At 47.1% G+C, this 19,789-nt stretch overlaps 1 non-coding gene and 4 pseudogenes across 1 annotated transcript; all 5 read left to right on the forward strand.

Moving 5' to 3' along the window:
• Positions 1–3,401: 3,401 nt before the first annotated feature.
• On the forward strand, positions 3,402–3,521 carry LOC141267807 (5S ribosomal RNA; annotated as a pseudogene).
• Positions 3,522–16,841: 13,320 nt separating this feature from the next.
• LOC141269002 (5S ribosomal RNA) lies at positions 16,842–16,960 on the forward strand (annotated as a pseudogene).
• A 621-nt stretch (positions 16,961–17,581) lies between these two features.
• Positions 17,582–17,701, forward strand: LOC141267306 (5S ribosomal RNA; annotated as a pseudogene).
• A 621-nt stretch (positions 17,702–18,322) lies between these two features.
• Positions 18,323–18,442, forward strand: LOC141269581 (5S ribosomal RNA; annotated as a pseudogene).
• Positions 18,443–19,366: 924 nt separating this feature from the next.
• LOC141266444 (5S ribosomal RNA) lies at positions 19,367–19,485 on the forward strand. The gene has a single exon (XR_012320480.1). It is a non-coding gene; the product is annotated as a 5S ribosomal RNA (ribosomal RNA).
• The last annotated feature ends 304 nt before the right edge of the window (positions 19,486–19,789 follow it).

The following is a 19,789-nucleotide window of genomic DNA, read 5'->3' on the forward strand; positions in this document are numbered from 1 at the left end:
TTCATGCACAGAAAATATTAGCAACACAAAAGAATTAATAAGTATTACATATATATTATAGTTCAACTAGATATATTGTTATTATTTTAAAATGTTATACACATAAAATCATGCAATTTTTTCACTTCCTGTGTGAATAAAGAAATAAATCCATTTTAGAGTTCTTTGATCAAATCCTGCTTTGGAATGAAAACTCTAAGGAAATATAAGAAAATAAAATTAAATATCAAATTCATACAGAAACAGAATTATTTAAATATCTTATACATATATTGGTTGGTTCTAATGTAATTCAAAATATTGCTACTTAAATTTATATATATGAAGTTCTAATTTATAAATTAATATATATATATATATATATATTTTATAAACGTATATATAAATACAATTATACGCAATCTCTACTTAGACAAGTGTATATATATATATATATATATGAACTATTAGAAACTATGTAACTACAATTTTACTGTATAAGATTATAAATAAATATTGAGACATTGTATTACATTTTGATGCAACATTATAATTACAGTTTTTCCTTAGCCACTCCCTAAACCAAATCTTCTGTCTCTCTCAAATATCTCCAGGAACGCCCTATTTAGGAAAGACATTTTTCTATCCTTCAAAACCTCAGAGAACTGCCTGTTCTTCTGTCCACATTCCATGACGTCACTGTGAGTTGGTCGTCTCACCTGTCTCTGTCCATCAGTTTCAGCCATTTTCCTTTTTAGAGAATCACAGTTCTGACTGAGAATTAACTCATTCTGTGGAGAGATGGATCTTTGCACTGGCTGATATGGCTTATAACATATATGAAATCTTCTGCGTATTTGATAGAGTTCACTATGGGGATGACTCAGTCTAGGAGAGTTTGATATTGGCTTTTGGTAAGATTTTACCTTTCCTGGTTTTATAAATTTAGCTTGATTTATTTTCTTTTCACGATTCTCATGTTTTCTAACAAAATCCAGCATCTGCGCACATTCAAATAATGAATTTTTTTGTGATGCCATAACTTGGGAAACTGAATTTAGGAATTTGAATTTTTGTACAAAAGTTGTTATCATATGTTGTACTTTTCCATTTTTGATGAGAGCTTTGTACAACCGTTCAAATATGGACATAAATGTATATGTACATTCCTTCCAACCAATCCTTAGTTTCTGCAGATCTTCTATGTTGGGAAAATCCTTTGTGACACAATAAATCAAATATCTTAATCTGTCCGAATCATTTTCCCATCCATTAGGAGAGTCATTTTCACAGGGCATTAAATGTAAACGTCTGGACAATGTCACAGGAATCCATATTTTAAATAATTGATTCCTCTCCTCATTGGATAAATCAAACTTATCAGAGAAGCTCTCAAATGTCTCTGAATTTCTACAGGCATGGATTATGACATCATATTTTGGCATGATTTTGTATAATTTCAGCAAATTTTTCCTCATTTTAATTTGGAGTTGAGCCTGGGTAATTCCAGAATTCTCTGATATTTTTAGTGGCTCTTGTACGTCCGTTCCTCCTACGTCACTCACGTCTCCTCCCACATCACCTAGTATGTCGGTTTCTCGTATGTCAGTCATGTCTCCTCCCATGTCAGGTTTCTGTATGTCCGTCTCTTGGTCAGACCCAAGGTCACCTTCAGTTACAGAAACGTGTCTTACTTCTTGTTCATTTTCCACATTACAGTCTGAATCAGTATCACCGTCTGACACTTCTACACTATTTTCCTGCTTAGAAATCTCAAACACAAGACTATGAAAAAAATCTACCAAATGTAGAATATTTCTCAATTTCTGTTTGTCTCTATTTACCAATTTAGAAGTTAACTGTAAATTCTACATTTCACATTCTTTGTATAAACTGAGCCACAAAACTTCTATGTCATCTCCTACATTAACTTTGAAATTAATATTACTTTGTTTAGCAAAAGAAGAAATTATATCCATATTTTGCTTACCTTAAGATTCTTTGGCTTCTCTTTATCAGCACGTCCTGTCTTCAGTTCATCTGATTCTTTTCCTGTGTGATTCTGTTCCTTGTTAGTACCTCTGCTTCCTGTCTTTCCTCAGTCTGTAGGTCCTTTCTGCTTCTCGTGACAAACTAGTGAATTTACTGACACGTGAACAACAGCTGTTCAGCTCGTCAGGACTCCCCCCTTGTTCACGGAAGAAATTCACTTACTTAATTTAAAAAACAAAAAAACAGGACTGGCTGGCTCACCATTGTAAAATAATACTCTTCCTGTATTATTTTTTTCTACTGAGGACTTCTCAAAGTATCAATATCACGATATTCTTATAAAAAAATGTATCTATTTATTCTTGGATTGTCCATTAAAAAGAATCAGATTGCAGCAGGTACATACAATAATTAGTTATAAAGTAATTGTCCATTTGTCCATAATTAGCTTAATTGTTGAGATTCACCCATCTTTCCTTGGATCCTGGCTGGTAAATCATGTCTTTGTCCAGCATGTGTCCAGGCCTACATGTCATCTGCTTCTCAGCATGAAGATTCTGTGTCTTGTGGGGTGGGCAGAGCAAGAGAGCCCCTCCTTTCTGTACCATGGGCTTTTATAGCCAGTCGTATGGACACCTGTTCTACATATGGTAGTGAAACAAAAATACACACACAAATAGCGCATGTCAACTAGACACGATGGCTGAGGCATAGAACTCAGAAAAATGATTATCGATTAACATTCCAAATGAATTTCCATAATTAACCATTTAACAGAGACCGACTGGGAGTGCCAGGTGCTGTAGGCTTTTGTTTTTTCTTTCCTTCCACCAGCAGGGGGCACTCTCTTCTGTGCCTTTTTTCTATTCCCTTTCACAAGTGCACACATTCATTCTCTTTTCTTTTTTTCATTTGCTTTCTCTCTTGCGCTATTTCATCTCTGCAAAATACCAGCATCCTTCTGATCACCGTGGGCCTCCAGCATTGTTGCTTCTTTACTTTTAATACTAGGCTACTTTTCACCAGGACCAGCGTCTCCCGCGTGGCTGGAGGCAACCACCGGTAACCCCAAGCAGAAGACCTTTGCAGCCAACACGACCCTCCCCCCTGAAGAGCAGCTCAAAGTCACTGGCAACCATCTCAACCTCTTCCTTCATTCACCCCTGGACGTCTCGCTCCGCCCCCAAGTTACGGGTCCAGCTTGCTCTTTCTGTCACATTACCGCGATGAAGGGTTTAGCCTGCAGGAGACCCTGCGCCGAGACATTTTTGAAGACACCTGATGCGGCAGGTGAATCACTGCTAAACAAACCACACCTGTAGGGACGGCACAGCCATTGCATGGACCCTTCGGAGTCCGCCCCGTCACGGCCAGATTGCTCGCCACCAAGCGATCCTGAGAAAGGCTGGCCGGGCTATGGATCAAGCAGCGTCTACTGGCCATACCACCTTGGATACGCCCGATCTCGTCTGATCTCGAAAGCAAAGCAGGGCTGGGCTCAGACAGTACTTGGATGGGAGACCTCCTGGGAACACCGGGTGCTGTAGACCATTTTGATGACGTTTTGCCCTACTGCCCAGCTCGGCTAGCATGGAACGGCGCCTTGCCGGACACCGACCTTAAGTAACTTAGATGATGGAAGCCCCAAGGCCTCTGAGCCAGTTGGCAGCTAAGTACGCTACCCCGCCGCCTTCACGCAGGCCTGACACCGAGCTCCTTTCCACGGCTAGGAGTGCTTATTGACTCCGCAGCTCGCCGTGTGGAAATTATGGCGTTAAAAGCACCCGGGGCCGTGAAGGGGCCAGGCTTTCAGCAGGTGCCCAGGGAAGGTTTTGCATGCCGGCCGCCTAGCGAGGGCCAGCAGAAGTAACATGTTTCTCTTCAAAGAAGCTTGTGTAACCAAGCCAGACGGCTGACAAAGAGCTAACCTCAGTGCAAGGAAGGCAAGGAAGGCAAGGAAGGAATTGGGAAGGGGGGGGTGATTCCTGCTAGGGCCCTGAAATCATAAAACAGGCAGGAGAGTCTGACGCATGGTGACGGAGAGGTTGTAGGGGCAGATAGGGGGTGTTGTCACGTGCGAGCACGTGTGCATGCTGGCTTGTGTGTGAGAGTGCGCTTCCTAGGTGTGGCGCGCTGCAGACAGTCAAAGGGATTGTTCCTTTTCATTAAAAGTTAATCCCCGGCTGCAGGCTATTAGAAAGCAACTAACCGCGCTCTGCTCACCCTACCCGGGTCTACCGGTGAGTCTCGCCTCTGCTCCCGGGCTGTGGTATTGGCCGTGAAGCTGACGTTCCGTCGACAGCGCTGCAGCCGATCAGTGAGCTCAGCGGCTCTGAGTGGGGCGTTGTGTCTAGAGATGAGCGTTGTTCTACTCGAACTGTTCGCCAATCTCAAATTCGAGCTGTTTTGGGCGGTGTTCGAGCCGTTCGGCGAACACGAACAATTTGAGAAAAATTCGGCTGTTCGAGGTTATGTTCGATAACTGTTCGTGCACCAAAATCATAACTGGATTTTTTCTCAGTAATGATGAAAATTAATGTTAATACGCAGTTTGAGTGCACAGCGGGGTGGGGGGAGGGGCAGGGGATGGATCTCTGCAGTAACAATGAAGATCTCCATTTTTTTTTCTCTTTCCCGCATTTGCAGTGGGGAGGTACAATCTGTCAGCCTATCAGCAGCGCACACACGGAGCGAAGTGCTTTTTTTCACACAAGCAAGAGCATGTGTCATTGGCAGTGTATGTCACATGTCCTTGCTCTATAAGACCAAGCCATTTTCCCCGTCGCCACCATTTTCTCACTGCTGCAGCTGCGTGTTAGACGGCACCGCTGTTGCTGTGTGCGCTATACCTTGTTAATTTCAAGCCAATTTTCGCACAAATCTACAGATAGCTTGGGAGTAGGGAATAGTTGTGATTGCAGTCCTTTTAAGGACTAGGTTACAGCATTTCCTACGACTTTTATCAGGCAGGTCTGTGCTCTTAAATAGATAGATTGTGGGAGTAAAGACTAATTGTAATTGGAGTCCTTTTCAGGACTAGGTTACATCAGTTCCTATCAGTTTTTGCCAGGCAGGTCTGTGCCAGTGCTGTGCAAGTTTTTTTCACAGCATTTGGCTGAATCTAGCAAAGCTAATCCTTTTTGGCCTATTGCAGAGTGTGTTAGTCAGTGGAGTAGCCTATCTGTGTTGCAAGATATACCACCTGTGTATAGAATACCAATTTTTTTACTGCACCTAGTGAAGTAAAATCTTTTGGGCATAGCATCATTCTATTAGTCCATCTATACTGACCTCCATCAGGTTGCATATTGAATATAATTTTTTTCTGCATCTAGCTCTGAAGAAATATTGGGCTTCTAGCTGTGTGTGGGACTTGTTCTATTAATCCATCTATATAGACCTCCATCAGGTTGCAAACTGAATATATTTTTTTCTGCATCTACCTCTGAAAAAATATTGGGCTTCTAGCTGTGTGTGGGACTTGTTCTATTAATCCATCTATACAGACCTCCATCAGGTTGCAAACTGAATATATTTTTTTCTGCATCTACCTCTGAAAAAATATTGGGCTTCTAGCTGTGTGTGGGACTTGTTCTATTAATCCATCTATACAGACCTCCATCAGGTTGCAAACTGAATATATTTTATTCTGCATCTACCTCTGAAAAAATATTGGGCTTATAGCTGTGTGTGGGACTTGTTGTATTAGTCCATCTATACTGACCTCCATCAGGTTGCAAACTGAATAAATTTTTTTCTGCATCTACCTCTGAAAAAATATTGGGCTTCTAGCTGTGTGTGGGACTTGTTCTATTAATCCATCTATACAGACCTCCATCAGGTTGCAAACTGAATATATTTTTTTCTGCATCTACCTCTGAAAAAATATTGGGCTTCTAGCTGTGTGTGGGACTTGTTCTATTAATCCATCTATACAGACCTCCATCAGGTTGCAAACTGAATATAATTTTTTTCTGCATCTACCTCTGAAAAAATATTTGGGCTTCTAGCTGTGTGTGGGACTTGTTCTATTAGTCCATCTATACTGACCTCCATAAGGTTGCAAACTGAATATAATTTTTTTCTGCATCTACCTCTGAAAAAATATTTGGCCTTCTAGCTGTGTGTGGGACTTGTTCTATTAGTCCATCTATACTGACCTCCATCAGGTTGCAAATTGAATATAATATTTTTCTGCATCTAGCTCTGAAAAAATGTTTGGCCTTCTAGCAGTGTGTGGGACTTGATCTATTAGTCCATCTATACTGACCTCCATCAGGTTGCAAACTGAATATATTTTTTTCTGCATCTACCTCTGAAAAAATATAGGGCTTCTAGCTGTGTGTGGGACTTGTTCTATTAATCCATCTATACAGACCTCCATCAGGTTGCAAACTGAATATATTTTTTTCTGCATCTACCTCTGAAAAAATATTGGGCTTCTAGCTGTGTGTGGGACTTGTTCTATTAATCCATCTATACAGACCTCCATCAGGTTGCAAACTGAATATAATTTTTTTCTGCATCTACCTCTGAAAAAATATTTGGGCTTCTAGCTGTGTGTGGGACTTGTTCTATTAGTCCATCTATACTGACCTCCATAAGGTTGCAAACTGAATATAATTTTTTTCTGCATCTACCTCTGAAAAAATATTTGGCCTTCTAGCTGTGTGTGGGACTTGTTCTATTATTCCATCTATACTGACCTCCATCAGGTTGCAAATTGAATATAATATTTTTCTGCATCTAGCTCTGAAAAAATGTTTGGCCTTCTAGCAGTGTGTGGGACTTGTTCTATTAGTCCATCTATACTGACCTCCATCAGGTTGCAAACTGAATATATTTTTTTCTGCATCTACCTCTGAAAAAATATTGGGCTTCTAGCTGTGTGTGGGACTTGTTCTATTAATCCATCTATACAGACCTCCATCAGGTTGCAAACTGAATAAATTTTTTTCTGCATCTACCTCTGAAAAAATATTGGGCTTCTAGCTGTGTGTGGGACTTGTTCTATTAATCCATCTATACAGACCTCCATCAGGTTGCAAGCTGAATATATTTTTTTCTGCACCTACCTCTGAAAAAATATTGGGCTTCTAGCTGTGTGTGGGACTTGTTCTATTAATCCATCTATACAGACCTCCATCAGGTTGCAAACTGAATATAATTTTTTTCTGCATCTACCTCTGAAAAAATATTTGGGCTTCTAGCTGTGTGTGGGACTTGTTCTATTAGTCCATCTATACTGACCTCCATATGGTTGCAAACTGAATATAATTTTTTTCTGCATCTAGCACTGAAAAAATATTTGGCCTTCTAGCAGTCTGTGGGACTTGTTCTATTAGTCATCTATACTGACCTCCATCAGGTTGCAAATTCAAAATAATTTTTTGTCTGCATCTACCTCTGAAAAAATATTTGGCCTTCTAGCAGTGTGTGGGACTTGTTCTATTAGTCCATCTATACTGACCTCCATCAGGTTGCAAACTGAATATAATTTTTTTCTGCATCTAACTCTGAAAAAATATTTGGCCTTCTAGCAGTGTGTGGGTCTCATTGTATTAGGCCATCTATACCAAGCTCCACCAGCTTTTCAATTAATAATAATTTTTCGCTGCATCTAGCCCTGAAAATAATTTTTCTTCCCAATAGTGGTAGCAATAGAAATATGGGGCGCGCTCCTGGCTTACAAAAATATACGCTTCATAACAAAAAACACCAGCTTAGCGCACTGCATTAATAAGATGGCATCATCGTCTCTCCCAGTGCTAGGCCGACTACCCAGGCTAGCATTCCTGTGCCTAAAACACAATGTATGGGTCCGCGCTAGCCACTATGCTGAGGGGTCTAAAGCTGCTGCTAACGCTTTATAACAATTCAATTGGCAGATTTTCACAGAGCTCTTCCACAATGCCCACCCATCGGGACAACAGTTGCCCACCTTCCCTATGGGATCTAGTGGCGAATAGTTGATGCCATTAATCAGAGCGTCAGTTGCCCCGTCGACGTGGCAAGCATACGTTAAGGCATGGGAAGAGTGGACACAACTAGTAGCAGGCAGACGGGTTGACCAATGTGAACAAGCCAGATCACAAGTCACCATAGAATTTCTCCACCAGCTAATGATGAGGGGCATATCAGGGGCGTCAGCGCAGCGGTGTCTGACCGGAGTAGCATTTCACTTCCAACTACTGAATTGGGGAGATGTGACAAAGATTCATCATCAGACAATCCATAAAAGGGTGGAAAAGGGGTCAGCCAAGTCAGGAGTGTAGACGTCCCGTCCCCTGTCACTAAAACTGATTTCTCACATCATATCCCTAACACCATTAACATGACACTCACAATTTGAAGCAACACTACTGTCTACTGCATTTGTGATCGCCTTCTTCGGGGCGCTATGCATAAGCGAATTAGTCCCTCAATCCAAAATTAGCACCAGTGGAGGCTTATTACACCAGGACGTAGTCATAGGCAATAATGCAATACGTCTACGCATACACAAATCGAAAATGGTTCCAGCGGGCAGGGGCACTTGGGTACTTCTACAACCCACAAACGGTACACTGAGTCGGGTAACAATAGTAAAACCATATCTAACCATCAGATCACAAAGTAATTTGTTCCTATCACACATTGATGGGACGCCATTATCAAGATACCAGTTCCAAGCTATATTTAATAAATGCATAACATCGGCAGGGAACCACCCCAAAGATTACGGGACACACTCATTCCGCATAGGCGCGGCCACAGAAGCAGCAAGAGCAGGACTGTCAGAAACGGAAGTTCAGAGGATAGAGAGATGGTGATCCACGTGTTTGGCAAGATACATAAGACCGGACTTGTTATCCTAACGTGGTTTGTTTCTTTTACAGGTGATGCTAAGCCAACAGTGTGGGTGATAGGCCACTCGTATATATATTGGGCAGATTAAAGGGCGAAAGTCCGCCCAGGCGGGAGGAAATTAGAGTTTCATAACACATATTTCAACTGGAGAGGTATTAGAGGCCTGCTATGTCCACAGGTACTAATGGAGGTAATCAAGGTAGGGAGAGAGGCAAGATGTCTGGTCATCTTAGTTATACAGGCCGGGGGAAACAACCTAGGTCATCACAAGAGCGCATAACTAATGGCAATAATGAAACTAGACACTGAGCGCTTCAGAGAATTTTTCACAAAACTAGCTATAGTATGGTCAGAGATTGTGCCGATAGCGGTATGGCAAGGTGCGCGAGACATCACGGCCATCGAACGGACAAGGCGGGTAATAAATATTCGGATGGCAAAATTTAGAAGAGACAGAGGCGGTGTAGTGGTACGACACCAACAACTGGAAGGAGATAAAGCAGGCCTCATACGGCCCGACGGTGTTCACTTAATGGATATTGGACTGGACATATTCCTGTCAGGACTCCAGGACGGAGTGGAACAAGCGTTAAGAGTGATGGGTGGGGGTCAGAGTCCTGCATACGAGTACGCAGGATCCTCCATGGCCTGGAAATAGAAAGGACATGTTGGAGAGTTACACTTGTTGGCCAAGTTGCCGGAGTGGAGACCCAGGGCATGCTGCAACAAGCTGAATTATTTTAGAAATAAAATGTCTTTCTAATGGAATGAGTATAAAGAGTTAATAAAGCTGTGACCGATCCTCACCCATCCAGTTGTAAGAGTTACATTATTGTATTGTCAAGGAAAGGGGGGCGGTAGGGGGGCTGAGCGTCTGGGTTTGGTTGGGGGTCCCCACAGTCTGCCTAGGCTAGATGCATTTAAAAATTCTTATTAGATACACAGGCGGTGCAGCTTGCTTCGCAGCTGGGCTACTACGCCCAAAGTATTGCCTAGGCTAGATGTAGTTAAAAATTCTACGCTGACTAGCAGACACTGAAGATTTGGAGCAGACCTCTGAGTAAACAGCTCTTCAGACTCAATCATCTGTGTTACCCCAAGCCATAGTGTATGTAGTTTCTTACAGTTAAAAGGGGGGGGGAGCGACCCAACCCACCTGGAATTGACGATGCCAACGTCACGTAAGACACAGCAAGGGGACTCCAAAAAGTGTTTCCATTTTTTCCCAAAATTGTGGCACAGACACCACTTAACCCTAGAACGCATACCTGGGGCCGCGCAGTTCCGCCCTGTTAATTGTTTTCTATTTTCTGCAAGATTACTTTAGTTAGAATTTTGAAACTCTAGGTATTCTTCATGTATATAGTTGTTTGTCATTTGAGTTTGAGTTATTCAATGTTATTTGCACACGGGCCTAAAAGGCCCCAGGTATATGAAAGTGTAGATTTTTATGGTCATGCGTTCTAGGGTTAAGTGGCATCAATTGCCCCACAGTTGCTTAAAACGGTTGGTGAGGTGATATTACCAAATCCTCAAGCTTTTAGCCTCCCAAGGATAACACAGGATTAGAAAAGTCCTTGCGAATCCATGATTTGTTCATCTTTATGAACGTGAGTCTGTCTACATTCTCAGTGGACAGCCGCGTGCGCTTATCTGTCAGCACACCATCAGCAGCGCTGAACACACGTTCAGAGAGAACACTGGCTGCAGGGCATGACAAGATCTCCAAGGCGTGAGTGGCGAGCTCCGGCCATTTTTCCAGATTGGAATACCAAAATGAGCAAGGGTCCAGTGACACAGTCATGGCTTCGATGTTCACTTGGAGATACTCCTGCACCATCCTCTCTAGGCATTGACTATGTGGCAGACTTCTTGTCTCCTGTGGCCTTGCAAAGGATGGTCTAAAAAAGTGGTGAAACGATTTCACAAAATTGCTGTTACCAGCAGATACTGTGTTACTGTTACGGTTTGAGTGATGAAGACTCGACAGTCCCGCGGTTGGCAAGTTAGAACTGTGAGATTCACTTCGTGCACCACTGGTGTTTTGTGGAAAAGCACATGTAAGATTCTGCAACAGCGTCTGCAGATACTCCTGCATGCGTCAATCCCTTTTTATGGCAGGAATTATTTCGGCAAATTTACTTTTGTACCGGGGATCTAAGAGTGTGGCAACCCAGTAGTCAAGATTACTTCGAATTCTGCAATCTGAGGGTCATGTTGCAGGTAGTGCAGCAAGAAGGCACTCATGTGTCTTGCGCATCCAGGAGGACCATGTCCTTGTTGTGTTGGTAGCGAGGTAAGAATCATGCTTCTTTCCTCTGCCCTCTCCCACCAACCTCGCACAACAGAAATGTGATCAAGGTCTCCCTCATCTGATGAGTCTTCCATGCCCATCGCCAGTTCATCCTCCACTTCTTCCTCGGCTCCTGCACCTTCCTCAACAGTTTGGCTGCTACCATGCGCCCTGTTTAATCCCTCTCCCCCACCCTCCCATGCCTGCCTCCTTGGTGCTGCCAACCGTCTGGACCTTGGAGATGTTATCCCTTCCGCATACGACTCCTCCTCTACTTCCTCCACCTCCTCTTGTCCGACCACCTGACTCTGAATTCTGTTTAATGTGTGCTCCAGCATGTAAATCACCGGAATAGTTATGCTGATAATGGCATCGTCAGCACTAAACATCTTCGTCGCCATTTCAAAACTGTGCAGAAAGGTGTGTGGCGCCCCTGAGGGTGCAGTCACCACAGAGTTACTGCATCTCACCCAGAGGTGTGGTATCTCACCCTCAGGTAAGGAAGGCGTATGGCTCGGGACCCTAACACCTGCATCCAACACATACCCGCAGTGGGGTTAGGGCGAGATTGCTCCTAAGGGAGAGCACAGTCCCAGGTCCCTAGCTGGTGGGAGGATCCTATGTAGTGGGTGCTTAGGGGAGCAGCTTAGGGGAGCACATGACAGGGAGAGTATAAATAGGAAGCCATCTTAGAAAGAGCAAGCCAGTCAGAGGAGGAAAAGTGACAGGAGCAGAGGCTCGACATGAGCTCTGCTCCGGAGGCGGGCCTAGCCTGGGAGGCCCAGGACTGAAGGAGAGAAGAGAGGAGTGGGAGCAGGAAGGCTCCAGGAACCAAAGGGACCCTAGGGCTACGGGCCGTGCAGAAGGCCACCTGTACTCCCGCTGCTACCAGGAGGTAGAGGGGTCAGGCCAGATAAGGGGAACCGGTCCCTCAACTAGAGGAGAAACAGCAAGGCTCAACTAGAAACCGGAGGCTGCAGCATTTCATGTACTGCAGGCAAAAGTCCACACCAGTCTCACTAAGAAGGTAGCCACATAGGACCCAGGGGACGGAACACAAGTCGCCCGCCAAGGCCCGAGGATACCGGATAGAAGTGTCACTGGGTGTGAGGTGCAGGGAGAAGGCCAGAGAAAGGACACACAGAAGGGGGTCCTGCTAAGTACTCCGGAGCTATCTGGGGGTGGACTGAGCCCCTCACTGAGTACGCACAGCACGACGGGTGAGATAGCTCTGGTACCTGTAATCTGGACTGCAACAACTGTGAGTAAAGATCTTGGGACTGCATCACACAGACTCTGTGTTCATTACTGACTCCCTGCACTACAACCACCATCATCCACCCACACTGCCCTGAAGCTACACTCTTCCTGTGGTGAGTAATAATACCATTGCAGCAAAACCACCAGCTTCAGAGGACTGTTCCGCAGCGGCGGCCCCTTTGGCCGCACTCCACAGGTGGCGTAGTCGGACATTATAAAATCCATATATACAAATTACCGTTGGATTGACCGCCCTGGGTCACGGACCGGGTCACCGCCACAGTGACTACAACCCCCAGCGTCTACCGGCCCGGCTCCGGGTACCCCACGGCCCAGGGGGCGCGTCAACTTCATAGGTCCCTGATCTGAGACCACTCCTGCTGTGTGATTTGCCCCACCTCTGGATCTCGTTGGCCCAGGCTATACGTCAGAAACTATTGCACCAGGGCTTGTCGATGCTGCCACAGTCGCTGCAACATGTGCAGAGTTGAATTCCACCGTGTCGGCACATCGCATTTCAGCCGGTGAACTGGCAGGCCCAACGACTTCTGTAGAGATGTAAGTCGTTGAGCTGCGGGATGCGAACGGCGGAAGTGAGCACACAGCGACCGTGCCCTCTGCAGAAGGCCATCTAGTCCGGGATAGTGGGCTAAAAATTTATGGACAACCAGGTTCAACACGTGAGCCATACAAGGCACGTGTGTAACATTGCCCCGGCGAAGGGCCGCACCCAGGTTTGCAGCATTGTCGCACACGGCCTTCCCTGGTTGCAGGTCCAGTGGAGACAACCATTCATGAAACTGGGTCTCCAGAGCTGACCACAAGTCCTCAGCTGTGTGACTCACATTTCCCAGACATTTCAAAGTAAACACTGATGCCGTTGAGCCCTGCTGCCAGCATAGTAAGGAGGTGCGCAGTTAGAAAGCAGGTGGCATTACCAGACAGGCTTTGGGTGCAGGTGGAGGACCGAGAGGAGGTTGAGGAGGCAGAAGCAGTGGAGGAACTTCTAGATAGAGGATTGACGTACAACTCGCGGGGATGGCAAGACTTGGACAGCAGCCCCTTGTCCTGATGTCACCATAGTTACCCAGTGCCCTGTCAGCGACATGTAACGCCCCCGTCCATGCCTACTCGTCCAAGTGTCTGTGGTGAAATGCACCCTGTCACACACAGAGTTTCTCAAAGAAGCGGTGATGTTGTGTGCGACATGCTGGTGGAGCGCAGGCACACCTTTCTTTGAGAAGTAGTGCCGACTGGGCATCTGGTACTGGGGCACTGCGATGGACATAAGGTCTCAAAAATCCACTGTGTCCTCCAGGCGGAAAGGCAGCATTTCTGTAGCCAACAGCTTGCAGATGGTGAAATTCAACCTCTTAGCTTTCTCATGGCTAGGAGGAAATGGTATATTACTTGTCCACATCTGAGGGACCGAGGGCTGGCTGTTGTGCTTTGACGGGGTTGAGTAGGGTGTCCCTGGCAAACTGCCAGTCTGTGAGGAAGATGCAGGCGGACATGTTAGGTTGCCTTGATCCAAAGGTGGTGCTCTCGATGTCAGAGAGCTCTCAACACCAGCAGGTGTTTCCACTTCCCAATGAACTGACGACCTGCCAATCACACTGGCTGTTGCAGGTAAAGAGGTGGCAGGTCTGCGTCCAAAAACATGTGTGACTGCTGTCCCCCCAGTCACAGAGGATGAAGAGGCCGCGGATGCACAAGATGGGGCAGACGGTGGTTGGCCCAGCCTGCTAGGCCGCATTGTAGCACAGTGAGCTTCCCACTGCAACTTATGCTTCATATCCATGTGACGGTACATGCATGAAGTACTCAAACTATCGATTTCTTGGCCTCTACTTAGCTTTTGGTGACAAATATTACAGATAACACGAGTTGGGTCATCCTTATCGATCTGAATAAATGCCCAGGCTATGCAAGGCTTAGAGCCCATGCGACCTGAAGAGCCACTACGACTTGTGGTCAGAGGCGGAGTTGTGGTTGAGGATGCAGTTGTTGACGTGCTTCCAGTACTCCGTCTCTGTCCAGGAAGGCGCAACCTAACCTCGTCCTCAATAGCATCTGTGACGCCCCGCTGTGCTTGGTATCACAGATCCTAGAAGAGTGTATTGATGGAATCCTCCACAAGAGGCCCCCATAAACATTCACACATCTCCACCTTCCACCTCAGACCAGCAGAGGGAGCCCGTTAGGGATATAAATAGGGAAGGTGGAGCTAGGCAGTTCAGTTCCTCTGAAGAGTTCCTGCAGTAGAGAAGCCTAAGAGAGGTCAGTCTGCAGTGTAGCTCAGTCTAGTCTTGAGAACTCAGTTAATAGTTCAGCAGTGGAGCATGAGGCTCCTGCTAGCTAGATTCAGGGAGCCCAGATAGAGCTTAAGGTGTGACGGCGTCATAAGATCGGTGAAGCGCAGCAAGCTGCCGTTAGTGTGTATAGCCTATTGAGGGCCCGAGTAGGCCGAAGGCGAGTGGCGAGTTAGTACATAAGGGGCAGAGGAGCTTAACCAGCTCACCCCGAAGCATTTACCGGACACCGGATCCGAGCTTACCGGGATCTCTATGACCCAGTAAGGCATAACCGGAATCCCTGGAGAACTACAAGTCCCAGGATCGCTAAGGTGCTGATACGTAACAGAGCCAGGAGACGCTTAGGCCCTGCATACTGGGAGCGTGAACTTCAAGAGAAGGCCCTACCACAAGGTCAGCCAGCGCAGGACAGAGACAAAGTTAGGCCTAGCTCCAGGCAGGTCAGAAACTTACTGCGCAGAGGCAAGAAACAGGAGGCCCTACACCCGCTCATTGGGGAGGATCCTGATATGCACCCTTCACCCTACAGTGCTCCAGGATGTGCCTGAATTTCCTCCAGTAAAAGGTACTGAAGTGACTACCGTGTCCGTTTCCGTTCTTGCTCTGACCCAGCTGGGTCTCGCCTGTCCTGCATTCCCCCTGCATACGCTGACCTGAGACCTAGCTCCACCTGTGGGGAGCTATACCATCGAGCTGCCTTATCACAGGCCTCAGTGGACTGCTGCAGCGCTGGTGCTTCTCACCAGATACCACAGGTGGTGTCACAAACTCTTATAAAATTAACAATTATCCACCCTTTTAAAGAGTGACCCCAGGGTACGGGCCAGGGAGCCAACCACCGCGACATCCTAAAGGCCAGGCAAAGGCCCGGGTGACCTCATCGACTGGCTGACTGTGGGTTGACAGTAAGTGGGATCTCCAACCTTGTCATCATCACCCTGTGTGTTATCACACCCGTTGTCCTCAAAGCCAACCTCTTCCTGCCCTGACCGAAAAGTCAAGTTGTCGCTCCAATCAGGTATTTGAGTCTCATCATCGTCTTCATCATTGTCTCCACCAACAGGAGTTACAGTTTGGGAACGAGGGTCTACATTATGCTCAGAACCTTCTTCATCTGGTCCTGGATCCGACTTATAAAGATTCTGGGCATCAGTGCAGATCATTTCCTCGTCTGGATTAACAGAAGCTCTGGAGCAGACCTCCGTTTCCCAGGCTATAGTATGAGTAAACAGCTGTGCAGACTCAACCATCTGTGTTACCCCATACTCAGACCGGCAGCTGGAGACTTGGGAGCTGTGAGGAAGCAAGTGCGATTGGGGTGACACCTCTGAGGACTGGAGTATTTGTGATGTTGAAGTTGAGGTGGAGGAGAGCCCACTTGAAGGAGCACTTGATATCCGCTGAAGCACCTGCTGTTTTTGTGCCTCATCTGGAATTTGTAGCGATGGGCGTGTCCGTAACAAAGGGATCGTATCACATTGTCCACGAAAAGAAGTCGACATGTTAGTTTGGCTGGAAGATGGTCTTTCTTCTGCAGATGTTACTCCCCCCCCACCGCGGGGGGGCTCGACCCACCAGCGGACAGGCACCAGTATTAGGAGAGGGGGGCTGGCCGTCAGGGTTCACCGCGGCTCTGGCACAAACCCGGCGACACGGAGGTGGCACGGGCAGGAACGGACTGGCCGTGTCGGCTTCTCACTTTTTGGATTTTAGAAGGGCATGACATGCCTATATCTGTGTCTCCCCCTCCTTTTACTCCTCCACCTCTTTTATTTTCGCATGACTATATGTACTTGTCACTTTTCCATGTGTTAGTTATGTCTTCTGAGCAGTTTGTCAGCTTTTGGACACCTTTGAAGGTGTTTTCTATGTGTTTCTATGTGTTTTTGTTTGCCTGCCATTGGTTTTAACCGTGTTCGAAGGTGTTCGACGAACAGTTCGACGAACACACGGGTGTTCGACGAACCGAACCGAACTCGAACACTACGGGGGTGGCTCAACACTAGTTGTGTCTACAAGACCTTTTAAGGAAGCCAGCAAAAAAATTGAAGAGAAGGGAAAGCACAAAAGGACCTGGTCTTGCTGAGCACTGGAAAGGGCAGCCGGCAGCCAGACGTCAAAGTAGAAAAGCAGCAAGTGAGAGGCTTGTCTCTGCCTACGGCCACACCACCCTGAACACGCCTGATCTCGTCTGATCTTGGAAGCTAAGCAGTGTCAGGCCTGGTTAGTACTTGGATGGGAGACAGCCTGGGACTACCAGGTGCTGTAGGCTTTTGCTTTTTCTTTCCTTCCACCAGCAGGGGGCACTCTCTTGTGTGCCTTTTTTCTATTCCCTTTCACAAGTGCACACATTCATTCTCTTTTCTTTTTTTCATTTGCTTTCTCCCTTGCGCTATTTCATCTCTGCAAAATACCAGCATCCTTCTGATCACCGTGGGCCTCCAGCATTGTTGCTTCTTTACTTTTAATACTAGGCTACTTTTCACCAGGACCAGCGTCTCCCGCGTGGCTGGAGGCAACCACCGGTAACCCCAAGCAGAAGACCTTTGCAGGCAACACGACCCTCCCCCCTGAAGAGCAGCTCAAAGTCACTGGCAACCATCTCACCCTCTTCCTTCATTCACCCCTGGACGTCTCGCTCCGCCCCCAAGATACGGGTCCAGCTTGCTCTTTCTGTCACATTACCGCGATGAAGGGTTTAGCCTGCAGGAGACCCTGCGCCGAGACATTTTTGAAGACACCTGATGCGGCGGGTGAATCACTGCTAAACAAACCACACCTGTAGGGATGGCACAACCTTTGCATGGACCCTTCGGAGCCCGCCCCGTCACGGCCAGATTGCTCGCCACCAAGCGATCCTGAGAAAGGCTGGCCGGGCGATGGATCGAGCAGCGTCTACTGGCCATACCACCTTGGATACGCCCGATCTCATCTGATCTTGGAAGCTAAGCAGGGCTGGGCCTGGTTAGTACTTGGATGGGAGACCGTCTGGGAATAATAGGTGCAGTAGGCTTTTGCTTTTTCCTTTTTTCCACCAGCAGGGGGCACTCTCTTCTATGCCTTTTTTCCATTCCCTTTCACAAGTGCACACATTCAATCTCTTTTCTTTTTTTCATTTGCTTTCTCTCTTGCGCTATTTAATCTCTGCAAAATACCAGCATCCTTCTGATCACCGTGGGCCTCCAGCATTGTTGCTTCTTTACTTTTAATACTAGGCTCCTTTTCACCAGGGCCAGCGTCTCCTGCGTGGCTGGAGGCAACCACTAGTAACCCCAAGCAGAAGACGTTTGCAGGCAACATGACCCTCCCCCCTGAAGAGCAGCTCAAAGTCACTGGCAACCATCTCACCCTCTTCCTTCATTCACCCCTGGACCTCTCGCTCCACCCCCAAGTTACGGATCCAGCTTGCTCTTTCTGTCACATTACCGCGATGAAGGGTTTAGCCTGCAGGAGACCCTGCGCCGAGACATTTTTGAAGACACCTGATGCGGCGGGTGAATCACTGCTAAACAAACCACACCTGTAGGGACGGCACAGCCTTTGCATGGACCCTTCGGAGCAAGCCCCGTCACGGCCAGATTGCTCGCCACCAAGCGATCCTGAGAAAGGCTGGCCGGGCGATGGATTGAGCAGCGTCTACTGGCCATACCACCTTGGATACGCACGATCTCGTCTGATCTCGGAAGCAAAGCAGGGCCGGGCTCAGACAGTACTTGGATGGGAGATCTGCTGGGAACACCGGGTGTTGTAGACCATTTTGATGATGTTTTGCCCTACTGCCCAGCTCGGCTAGCATGGAACGGCGCCTTGCCGGACACCGACCTTAAGTAACTTAGATGATGGAAGCCCCAAGGCCTCTGAGCCAGTTGGCAGCTAAGTACGCTACCCCGCCGCCTTCACGCAGGCCTGACACCGAGCTCCTTGCCACGGCTAGGAGTGATTATTGACTCCACAGCTCGCCATGTGGAAATTATGGCGTTAAAAGCACCCGGGGTCGTGAAGGGGCCAGGCTTTCAGCAGGTGCCCGGGGAAGGATTTGGATGCCAGCCGCCTAGCGAGGCCCAGCAGAAGTAACATGTTTCTCTGCAAAAAAGCTTGTGTAACCAAGCCAGACGGCTGACAAAGAGCTAACCTCAGGGCAAGGAAGGAATTGGGGAGGGGGGGAGTGATTCCTGCTAGGGCCCTGAAATCATAAAACAGGCAGGAGAGTCTGACGCATGGTGACGGAGAGGTTGTAGGGGCAGATAGGGGGTGTTGTCACGTGCGAGCACGTGTGCATGCTGGCTTGTGTGTGAGAGTGCGCTTCCTAGGTGTGGCGCGCTGCAGACAGTCAAAGGGATTGTTCCCTTTCATTAAAAGTTAATCCCCGGCTGCAGCCTATTAGAAAGCAACTAACCGCGCTCTACTCACCCTACCCGGGTCTACCGGTGGGTCTCTCCTCTGCTCCCAGCCTGTGGCATTGGCCGTGAAGCTGACGTTCCGTCGACAGCGCTGCAGCCGATCAGTGAACTCATCGGCTCTGAGTGGGGCGTTGTGTCTACAAGACCTTTTAAGGAAGCCAGCAAAAAAATTGAAGAGAAGAGAAAGCACAAAAGGACCTGGTCTTGCTGAGCACTGGAAAGGGCAGCCGGCAGCCAGACGTCAAAGTAGAAAAGCAGCAAGTGAGAGGCTTGTCTCTGCCTACGGCCACACCACCCTGAACACACCCGATCTTGTCTGATCTTGGAAGCTAAGCAGGGTCAGGCCTGGTTAGTACTTGGATGGGAGACCGCCTGGGAATACCAGGTGCTGTAGGCTTTTGCTTTTTCTTTCCTTCCACCAGCAGGGGGCACTCTCTTCTATGCCTTTTTTCCATTCCCTTTCACAAGTGCACACATTCATTCTCTTTTCTTTTTTTCATTTGCTTTCTCTCTTGCGCTATTTCATCTCTGCAAAATACCAGCATCCTTCTGATCACCGTGGGCCTCCAGCATTGTTGCTTCTTTACTTTTAATACTAGGCTCCTTTTCACCAGGACCAGCGTCTCCCGCTTGGCTGGAGGCAACCACCGGTAACCCCAAGCAGAAGACCTTTGCAGGCAACACGACCCTCCCCCCTGAAG

The sequence above is a fragment of the Phyllobates terribilis genome, unplaced genomic scaffold, assembly GCF_046119375.1.
Source record: "Phyllobates terribilis strain yellow unplaced genomic scaffold, ASM4611937v1 Scaffold_4__5_contigs__length_816908805, whole genome shotgun sequence".
Lineage (NCBI taxonomy): Eukaryota > Metazoa > Chordata > Amphibia > Anura > Dendrobatidae > Phyllobates > Phyllobates terribilis.